The sequence below is a fragment of the Macaca thibetana genome, chromosome 2, assembly GCF_024542745.1.
Source record: "Macaca thibetana thibetana isolate TM-01 chromosome 2, ASM2454274v1, whole genome shotgun sequence".
NCBI lineage: Eukaryota > Metazoa > Chordata > Mammalia > Primates > Cercopithecidae > Macaca > Macaca thibetana.
In genome coordinates, this window is record NC_065579.1 from 192,209,111 (window position 1) to 192,221,224 (window position 12,114).

Consider the following 12,114-nt stretch of genomic DNA (forward strand, 5'->3'; position numbering starts at 1 on the left):
CATCCATTATCCTATATCTCTTTCTGGATGGCTTAGCATTTCACTCCCAGTATTCATTGTAAAACTTCTCAGACTGAGGATTTATGATTTATTGATAGTTCCTTACCTTCCATTTCACTCTGCAGTCCATTCAGTATTAATGACTACCAGTCATGCTAACCAAATTCCCCTTTCAAAAGTCATCAAGAATGATAATGATGACCATTACATCCTTGCTGCTCTAAGTGTGATCAAAAAGCCAGAATAACCAGCATTGCTTTAGGAGTTCATTAGAATTAGCACAGATACAAAAGAAGAGGAACTAGACCTCTCTTCTTGATGGACGAACTGTCAGTGAATCTGTCAGTCACTAACCAATCATGGCCCAAATGAGAAGAAGAGGAACAAAATCGTCAGAGGAGCACATTCCTTTCATTTAAGGTAGTTCTTAGAGTTGTACTCCTTCATTTATGCTTGCATTCCAAGTCACATGGTCACGTCTGTCAGTGAGTTGGGAAAATGTAATTTTTCTTCTAGGAGGCCACATACGTAGCTAAAAATTAAGGTTCTATTAGTTTAGAAAATGCAAGAATAAGCCAGGCGTGGTGGCTCACTCCTGTAATCTCAGCACTTTGGGAGGCGGAGGCGGGTGCATCACGAGGTCAGGAGATTGAGACCACCCGGCGAACACGGTGAAACCCCGTCTCTACTAAAAATACAACAAATGAGCCGGGCGTGGTGGCGGCGCCTGTGGTCCCAGCTCCTCGGGAGGCTGAGGCAGGAGAATGGCGGGAACCCGGGGGGCGGAGCTTGCAGGGAGCCAAGATGGCGCCGCTCACTCCAGCCTGGGCCGCAGAGCGAGACTCCGTCTCAAAATAAAATAAAATAAAATAACAATGCATACTAAATACATAAATGAATAACAGAATTATTTATTATCATTATCAAATATATACTGTACATAATTGTATGTCATATATTTTTACATGACTGGCAGTGCAATAGGTTCGTTTATACCAGCATCACTACAAACACACGACTAAGGGATTGTGATGTTACCATAGCTACAATTCACTAAATGATAGGAATTTTTTAGCTCCATTATAATCTTATGGGACTATCACTGTATATGTGGTTTATCATTGACTGAAATGTCATATTGTAGCACATGACTGTATCTGCTAGCCAGGAAACAGGCTCTCATCAGAACCTGACCCTATGGGCACCCTGATTTTGAACTTGCCAACCTCCAGAACTCTGAGAAATAAACTTCTGCTATTTTAGCCACCCAGTGTATGACAGCCCAAAATGATTAATATGTTAGTTGTTTTCAATTTTTATTCTTCCATTTTCTTTCTTTTTTTCTATTACTATTATTATTATTGTTATTATTATTATTTTGAGATGGAGTCTCACTGTGTCCCCAGGCTTGTGTGCAGTGTCTCAATCTCAGCTCACTGCAAGCTCTGTCTCTCGGGTTCCCGCCATTCTCCTGCCTCAGCATCCCGAGGAGCTGGGACCACAGGCACCGCCACCACGCCCGGCTCATTTTTTGTATTTTTAATAGAGACGAGATTTCACCACGTTAGTCAGGATGGTCTCCATCTCCTGACCTTGTGATCCGCCCGCCTCAGCCTCCCAAAGTGCTGGGAATACAGGCGTGAGCCACCGCACATGGCCTGTATTGTTATTTTAAAATGTGTTCCTTCTACTTACATAAAAATCCTTCAGGAGGTGTTCCAGAGGAAGGCATTGTTATCAGAGGGGGTGACAGCTCCATGGGTGCTATTGCTCCTGAGGGCCTTCCAGTACAACATGATGTGGAGGATGATGACAGTGATATCAATGATCCTGATCCTATGTAGGCTAATGCTAATGTGTGTGTTTGTGTTTTAGCTTTAACAAAAACGTTTTAAAAGTATACTTAAAAAAAAAAAGGAAAAAAGTTATAGAAGAATAAGGAAATAAGGAGAACATTTTTGTAAAATTGTATAATACGTGTGTATTTTAAGCTGTGTTATTACAAAAATGCTAAACCATTAAAAAAATAAAATTTTTATATACAGTCTGTTATTATTAAAGAAAAAAATTTTTAAATAAATTTAGTGTAGCATATATGTACAGTATTTATAAAGTCTATGGTAGGGTACATTCACTCCCCATTCACTCACTGACTTACCCAGAACAAATTCCAGTTCTGCAAGTTCAATTCATGATAAGTGCCATTATACAAGAGTACCATTTTTTATCTTTTATACTGTATTCCTACTGTACCAGTTTTATGTTTGGGCATGTTTAGATACACAAATACATACCATTGTGTTACTGTTGCCTGCAGTATTCAGCACACTAACATGCTGTACAGATCTTTGTAGCCTAGGAACAAGAGGCTATACCATATAGCCTAGGTGTAGAGTAGGCTGTAGCATCTCAGTTGGTGTAAGTACCTTCCATGATGTTAACATAACAACCAAATTACCTAAGGCACATTTCTCTGAACATATCCTCATTATTAAGCAATTAATGACTGTAGTTGTCTTCTTGCTGTGTCCTCACATGAGGGAGAAGGAAAGCTCTGATCCTTCCAACTCCTAATAAGGTCACTAACACCTTCATGTGTGCTTCACCCTAATAACCTATCTAACTCTAATTACCTTTCAAATGACCCACCTTCAAATACCCTCATGATATGGTTTGGCTGTGTCCCCAACCAAATCTCATATTGAATTCCCACACATTGTGAGAGGGACCCAGTGGGAGGTAATTGAATCTCGGGAGCATGTCTTCCCCATGCTGTTTTCATGATAGTGGATAAGTCTCAAGAGATCTGATGGCTTTATAAGGGGGAATTTTCCTGCTCAAGCTCTCTCCTCTTGTCTGTCACCATGTGAGATGTGCCTTTCATCTTCCACCATGATTGTGAGGTCTTCCCAGCCACATGCAACTATAAGTCCATTAGAACTCTTTCTTTTGTAAATAGCTCAGTCTCAGTTATGCCTTTATCAGCAGCATGGAAATAAAGTAATACAGTAAATTGGCAACAGTAGAGTGTGGAGTGCTGAAAAGATACCTGAAAATGTGGAAGCGACTTTGGAACTGGGTAACAGGCAGAGTTTGGAACAGTTTAGAGGGCACAGAAGAAGACAGAAAAATGTGAGAAAATTTGGAACTCCCTACAGACTTGCTGAATGGCTTTGATAAAAATGCTGATAATGATATGGACAATGAAATCCAGGCTGAGGTGGTCTCAGGTGGAGATAAGGAACTTGTTGGGAACTGGAGCAAAGGTGGCCCTTGTTATGTTTTAGCAAAGAGACTGGGAGCATTTTGTCCTTGCCCTAGAGATCTGTGGAACTCTGAACTTCAGAAAGATGATTTAGAGTATCTGGAAGAAGAAATTTATAAGTAGCAAAGCACTCAAGAGGTGATTTGGGTGCTGTTAAAGGTGTTCAATTTTAAAAGGGAAACAGAATATAAAAGTTCAGAAAATTTGCAGCCTGACAATGAGATAGAAAAGAAAATTCCATTTTCTGAAGAGAAATTCCAGCCAGCTGTAGAAATTTGCAAAAGTAACAAGGATACAAATGTTAATGAAAAAGACAATGGGGGAAAATATCTCCAGGACATATTAGACACTTTTGTGACAGCGTCTCCCATCACAGACCCAGAGGCCTAGGGGGATAAAATGTTTCATGGGTCAGGCCCAGGGTCCCCATGCTGTGTACAGCCTAGGGGCTTGGTGCCCTGCATCCCAGCCACTCCATCCATAGCTGAAAAGGGCAAACGTAGAGCTTGGACTGTGACTTCAGAAGGTGCAAACCTCAAGCCTCGGCAGCTTACACATGGTGTTGAGTTTGCGAGTGCACAGAAGTCAAGAATTTGGGTTTGGGAACCTCTGCCTAGATTTCAGAAGATGTACGAAAATGCCTGGATGCCCAGGCAAAAGTTTGCTGTAGGGGCAGGTCACTCATGGAGAACCTCTGCTAGGGCGGTGCAGAAGGGAAATGTGGGATTGGACCCCCACACAAAATCCCTACTGGAGCACTGCCTAGTCCAGACCCCAGAATGGTAGATCAACCAACAGCTTGCACCATGCACCTGGAAAAGTCGCATACACTCAAGGCCAGCCCATGAAAGCAGCCAGGAAGGGGACCGTACCCTGCAAAGGCACAGGGGCATAGCTGCCCAAGACCATGGGAACCCACCGCTTGCATCAGCATGATCTGGATGTGAGACATGAAGTCAAAGGAGATCATTTTCGAGCTTTAAGATTTGAGTGCCCTATTGGATTTGGGACTTGCATGGGCCTGTAGCCCTCTTGTTTGGCCAGTTTCTCCCATTTGGAATGGCTGTATTTACCCAATGCCTGTACCCACATTGTACCTAGAAAGTAACTAACTTGCTTTTGATTTCACAGGCTCATAGGCAGAAGGTACTTGCCTTCTCTCAGATGAGACTTTGGACTGTGAGCTTTTGAGTTAATGTTGAAATGAGTTAAGACTTTGGGAGACTGTTGGGAAGGCATGATTGGTTTTGAAATGTGAGGATATGAGGTTTGGTAGAGGCCGGAGGCAGAATTATATGGTTTGGTTGTGTCCCCACCCAAACGTCATCTTGCATTCCCATGTGTTGTGGGAGGGAGCATGTGGGGGGTAATTGAATCATGGGGGCAGGTCTATTCCATGCTGTTCTCATGATACTGAATATGTCTCACAAGATGTAAAGGTTTTGTAAGTGGGAGTTTCCCTGCACAAGCTCTCTTTTCTTGTCTGCTGCCATATGAGATGTGCCTTTCACCTGCCATGATTGTGAGGCCTCCCCAGCCACGTGTAACTGTAAGTCCACTAAACCTTTCTTTTGTAAATTGCCTAGTCTCCAGTATGTCTTTGTCAGCAGTGTGGAAACTGACTAATACACCTCACATTGGGGAATAGATTTTCAACAAGTAAATTTTGGGAGACACAAACATTTATTCCACAGTAACTATCAATCTCAAACTCCTAAAGAATCTGTATGAAAAGCTTTAGTCTTCTTTCTCCACAACTTTCAAAATAAGAATTTTTTTCCCTACCTCAATATTTTCTGTCTCAGATAATTACATTGTGACTCAAGCTTGCTATTTATCCTTGGTTATTTCCTTTCTGTAACCTTGAATCTTTCCCTTCTCTAACTCTGTGTTAATTTATCAGGAAGTCCTACTCATATCTGATATATTTCTGTGTCTTATGTCATTTCATCTCCACAGCTGCCTTCTTTATGCAAGCCAATGCCATGTTTTCCAGTTCTCTGTAATTCTCTTCTATCTGGTCTCCCTGCCTTCATATTCATTCATCTATCTCCATATAGATGCCAGAGTGATGTTTTAAATGTATAAACCACATTATAGCACTCTTTTCATTTAAAAGTCTCATTGGAGGTAGAATAAAATCCAAACACTATTGATTTGATTTTTCTAATCTGCTTCCTTTTCAACCTCATTTCATACTATTGTGCTTTCTTGACCAGATTTCAGCCACTTGGATCTTTTGTTGTTTTTCTGTTCCTTAAAGATACAGGTCACTTTTAATTGAACATATTATTTTTTCTGCTAGATTTTTTTCTCTCTCTTTCATATACTGTATGGTAGGCCCACTCTCATCTTATTGGTATTACATCTCAAACAACCTTCAATCACTTCTTCAGAAGAGTCTTTCCAGACAGAATCTTTCCAGACAGAGTAAATATTTACTGTTTATTATATCAACCTTTTTATATCCTTTAGACATTGATGTGATCTATAGTAATTCCTTATATTTTTTGTTTGTTTACTATTCATCAAATCTCATCAGTATGGAAGGGTCCTTGTCTGTTGTGTTTACAACTTTATCTACAACACATATCACCGTACCTAGGTCATAGAGATTAATAAATATTTGCTGATTGAATGAATAATTGTTTAAATGGGCATTTCTCTGAAAGATCTCACTGCTAAGAAAGCCATTCTGTTGACTTCAGCTGAAACTCCGGCTGTAGCAGCTGGGCATATGTGATGTGAGGAAGATAGACTTCTCTGTAGTTTACAGTATCTTTCTTTAATCAATTAACTCAGGATTGTCACAGAGGACCATGATAATATTGTCATATTTTAACATGGAGTCATTTATCTAAATGTCTGCCACCTGATAGTACCCTATCTTGTTTTTCTTCACTGCTATAATACCTTCGTTCACCTTCTACAATTCTAATGCCCTTATCCCACTCCTCTTCATCATCATTATCCTCATTCTAACTTATTCTTTCATGCACTTCTTCCATAATTTCATGGATTTAGATCACTATAAAGAATTTAGAATTTTGCTTTAACCTTAAGTTGAACAGCTTTGGAAAAACTTTTTAAGGGATGCTAAAAGATCTTGAGAGTTCAGACCCTAAAACGTGAATCCCAAACTTTATATCTTCATTGCATTGACTACAGAAATAGCAATATTTGTTCTTTACGCACAGGAGTTCTCTAAAGACTAGTTGTGACACATAGGGAAAACAAAACGAAGAAATATTTTGGCTCCCATTGCTAATTCTACTTGATTTCTCTAGTTAGACTCTGATTTTCCGAATGTAAAACTTTTATAAAAGCAGACAATGCAGTAAATTCTTGCTCTTAAATATTTGGTACAAGGGCCGTATATCTAGGAGCAATCTTAACCCTGGCAAATAAATTATTCCCATGGCTGTAGTCTGAATTATATTTTCTCTAAGTAGAACAACAAGCCAGCCCGAAAGCCCATTTGCTCAGTGCTAGTGTTGACCATATAAACATTTTAAAAGACAATGATAACTTGCTCTTAGACAGCATTGCAAACTGAAACCAATAAAACAAATCTCATTATATTCTGCTGCCAAATACCCCACTAGCTTTACCACTTTCTTCTTAAACATTCTGTTTATTGATTTCACTGTAGCATCAGGAATTATTAAAAAAAAAAGTTCCTTTTCAGATTAAGTACAAAAAAATTTTTAAATTCTAGAGTGAGTTCTATAAATCATTTAATAATCCATTCCAGACATCATGGTTTTTTCCCTTGAATTCTTACATATTTCAATCACGCAATTTAATGTTACATGTAAATGAATGGCTGGTCCATGCAATACTATTTATTTCCAATTGAAATTGAGATTCATATTAAATCCTAAAAAATATTTCTGTCTGTTATGAAACAGCAGTTTCAGATATTTGCCATCATATAGCCAAGTAGGGTGCAGACAAAGTCCAAACTTATGCTTTGATACTGGTTTCTGTTACTGAACTCCTATTTTCATTTTAATGTCAATTGATTTAAAGAACTGAGAAATACATCATCCAGTTTATATATTGTTAGAAACATGAAGAATGTGCATCAAGACCAGTCTTAGTTAATTATTTCATTCATTCATTTACTCATTACAGAATATTTGTGGGACACGTACTTTGTGGCAGGCATATTCTCAGTGCTGTGCAACACAAGACAAGCTCTTTGCCTTTATGAAACTTAACTGACGATTGACAGACAATGTGGAAGTAAAGAGTAAATAAACAAGATAATTTTAGATGTTAAAAATGTATTATGAGGAATAATGTGGAAAAGAGTCAATGAAGGCATTGCTTTAAATTGGGTAGCCAAGGAGGACCTACACGAGACAGCCTGACTGATGAGGGCTGACTGATGAGGGAATGTCAACTAGAGCCAAAGCAAAAGCCCTCTGAGCAAAAGAAAGAGCAGGTACCGTCATACTTGTGGCTCCTTCTTGCGTCTGAACACTTAGAGGTCATTGTAGGGTCATTAATTGGCCTAATTTCAACATTGTATCTCAGGGAATATGGAGACCCAAAGGGTGGGGGGCGAGAAAGAGAGAGAGAGAGAGAGAGAAAGAGAGAGAAAGATGGGAAACAGCCAGTTGATAGAGCAGTCAGAAAACACATGTGTGTGGGTGAAATTAGCCATCTTACATGGGTGAAATTCATGGCACACCAAAACAGTTACAATACTAACATCAAAGATCTCTGATCACAAATCACCAACACAGATATACAAATAGTTTTTAAAAATGAAAGACTGCAAGAATTACCAAAGTATGAACAGACATACAGAGTGAGCCCATACTATTGGAAAAATGGTGTCAATAGACTTGCTATTTCAGATGGTATTGATAAATATTTTAAAGCAGAAATCTTGTAGCTCCTGTGCGATTAAGTGAGCACACTCAGAATTGTAGAGAGAAATGGGAGATGACAGGATACTTTCTGCTTTTTCTAAAATGCTTTATTCTACAGTGAACGAGGGAGAAAAAAGGACATGCACTTTTGCTTAAAAAGAAAATTCACAATATAAAAAAGAATTAGGCTTACCTTACAGATTTATGGTGCCTTTCAGAGCAAAATTATTAAATTTTATATGTTCATATTAAATAAAGTTTTAGAGTTTTCCCCTTCCATGCATTTATGTCCTATGAATTTTTCCATTTTATATGACCTTCTTTGTGTCTAGATAGAAATAATTATATGGCTTATTTGCCTAAGCACTGTTTTTTTTCCCCTGATTTATTTTTTAATGTCTCAACTTAATAGATACATCAATGATAGGAATAATATACATTAAGAGAGAAATAATGCTCAGAGCCTAAGCAAACTTTAATAACTAATGAAGAAATCAAGGCAAAACAGTTAAAAAATAGATACTTCTAGTTGAACTGTAACAATGTCACGGCAACATTTTCTGGATTATCTCAATTTCATAAAAAGAAAAAAAAAGTTTTTTTCAATAGATGTCACAGGTGTCTTTTTTTTTATGTTTTCTGATACTTACGGCTTAAAATGTCCTATCAACAATTAAAAATTGAAAATGTCATTTTGTGAGGGCACTAAATGAAAAAAAACTAGTATTATCTTATAGAATCATAATTTTAATTATTAAAGAAGAGAATACAAGTACACGTTTTTCCTTCTGAGAAAAATACCTATTCAAACTTCTTTTTAAAGGTGTATAGTTGGGTGCTAGCTGATTTAGAATATTGACCAAGGTTATTTGAAACTGTATAATGTAAATTAAGGAAATTTGCCAAGCAGAATACACTTTACCGAATTTATCAGAAGTTATATTATAGAAAATTCAATTCACAAATTGAGTTTTATTTCGCTACATTTTTCAGACAAAAATAGCAAGTGTACAAGTGTCGATGGTTCAGAATAATAGATTTTCTTATATATAGTGCTTCTTTACAACGCCTAGTAGTGAAATTTTATAAAACAAGGTATAGATCACACCCCATCAAAAAAGTTTTCTACTCAACATGAAAAACTTAGTCAAATATATTTTTCCCTTTTTGAGGAAAATATATGCCTTTTTGCTAGATCATTTCAGACTATATGTTAGTTTTGATAATATACTTACTTTTAATTACGTTATATTAGTGACACTCAATCTCAGCTCTGCAAAATTATATGAAGGTGTTCCATTAAGACGTGATATTACTTTGTTAATTAATCTCCTGTGACAAAGCTTACAAGTGGAGATATTTCTCCTTGGCATGCTGATTCTACAAAATACCCTATCCTTCCATCAGAACTCTACAACTACTAACAAGCTTTGTCAGGCTCACTGTGTTTCTTCTATTACATTTTAAAATTTAACCATAAATATTATTATTGACAACACATTATTAATTCTGAAGTGGATCAAATTATGAAATTCTATCTAATTCAATCACCTAAGGGTCGGATAATAGAGATTATGATTTTACTGTTAAAAATCCTTAAATTTATTTTCAAATTATGGAATAGAATGCTGCTATATATTTGAATCAAAAACATGTGAACCAAAATCAAAGATATATTACTTCCCCCCATCATGGAATCATGGAAGTGAAATTGACTAGGACGTTTTGCTCTGAGCATATATGTACACATCTGTACTACTGTAAAAATCAAAGCCAAAAGTGTGGATTTTTTTTTGTAATAGGTTCATGTTTAAATCTTCTATGCTCTAATTTTTATATTAAGGATGGAAAATTTTAAAGAAAATTGAGAGGTAATAAAAAAGTTGCAGATTACCTATTCAGGATAATAGTTATTGTGAATTATATTGAGAAAAAAATCATAATTTTGAATATGTCCAATCATGCCAATATTCAAATATGCATACATCAAATTAAGTTTCTCATTTATTTGAGAAATAACCCAGAACACAAAGTTAAAATACCAAAACAGAGCTCTAAATAAATGTGAGCATTAACATTATTTTTTATCATAGCTATCTAATAGAAAACACACCATAGTCTTTCACAATTGTGATAGAATTTTTAAAAATGTTACCAGTTGTATAATTAATAAGAAAACATGTTTACATTTAAACATCTTAAGTATATCTACATTTCTTTATTATAGGAATTTCTTTATTATAGAAATTCCAGTTTCTAATTCAATATTTAAAGTACTTAGAAGTTGACATACCATCCTAAAATCAAAGCTTCCTTTAGGGAGGGTTGGGAGAAAGATTGATAGTCTGCATTTCTGGCAGCATCCTAGGGTTCTTTCTTAAGACTTCACCTTAATTTAATGAGTTCTGACTAAAGTCTGACAATTGAGGGCTTATGACTCTTGGTTGTACAATTCAGGTCGGATTTTTGTTCACTTGACCTAGAACTTTTCCACTTCTATAGAAGAAATAAGAATTTAGCAGGCCTCTGCAATGAACTGAATGCTATGTACCCCCAAAAATCATATATTGAAATTCTAATCCCCAAAGTGATGATATTAGCATGTGGGGGCCTTACGGAGGTGATCAGGTCAGGCGTACACCTCCTTTATGAATGAAGTTAGTTCTTTTCTGGAGGAGGACTGGCAGAGATTTCTCATTTCATTATATGAGGTTACAGGGAGAAGACAGTCATCTGTAAAGAAACAGGCCCTCAGTGGACAGCAAATCTCCCAGTGTCTTGACTTTGGACTTTCCAGGCTCCAGAAATGTAAGAAATAAATTTCTGTGGTTTTATAAACTACTCAGTTTATGGTACTTTGTTATACGAGCCCGAATGGACTAAGACAGAATCCTGTATATTTCACTTGTAGGAACACCACCATCAACCAGCTATGCTAGCTCTACATGCGCCAGACTCTTCTGATTGCTGTTTTGACTCTACCATCTGCTATGGTACCCACATTCTCTTTGCCTGCAGCAGCTGTGTGGTACCACTTGGCCCCTGCCACCTTGGGATCCAATTGCTTCCATTGCATTTAGGTTTCCCAATTCAGTGACTGAAGTTCCCACCGTAAGATCTTGACTGTAGAGGAGTGATCACAGAGCTCTACAAGGATGCCAAGACTCCTCTCACCAATTTATTTCTCACAGTATTGGTGAAATGTATGCCTTCTGGATCCTCCCACGGTGGTGGGTAAATCTTAAATGACGAATCTAATATTCCGACCTCCCCATGCCTTTGAATCTTCTGCTACATTAAACTAAGACAGGGCTGGCATTTCCAATTTGCGCACTGTGGACCACTTTTTTGGTTCATGTTAGAGCCAATGAATCAAATGGTTTTAAGCCCATTCTAACTCCCTGAGCTGCAATATTAAATACAGAGTCTCTACTTACTCAGCCCGTATCCGTAACATCAGCTGATCCAACTTTTTGTTTCTTCCACTATTATTCTTTATCCCTAGTGTGTCTGGAATTCGTGGGTTCTTTGTCTCACCCACTTCAAGAACAAAGCTGCGGACCCTCGCAGTAAGTATTACAGTTCTTTAAGATGGTGTGTCCAGAGTTTGTTCCTTTAGACATTCAGATGTGTGTGGAGCTTCTTCCTTCTGATTGGTTCATTGTCTCACTGGCTTCAGGAGTGAAGCTGCAGACCTTTGCGGTGAGTGTTACAGCTCATAATAGCAGCATGGACCCACAGAGTGAGCAACAGCAAGATTTATTCCAAGAGCCAAAAAACAAGACCCCAGCGGGTTGCCGCAGGTGGGCGCCGACAGCCTGCTTTTATTCCCTTATCTGCCCCCCCCATCCTGCTGATTGGTCCATTTTACAGAGAGCTGATTGGTCTATTTTACAGAGAGCTGATTGGTCCGTTTTGACAGAGTGCTGATTGGTGTGTTTACAATCCTTGAGCTAGACACGGAGT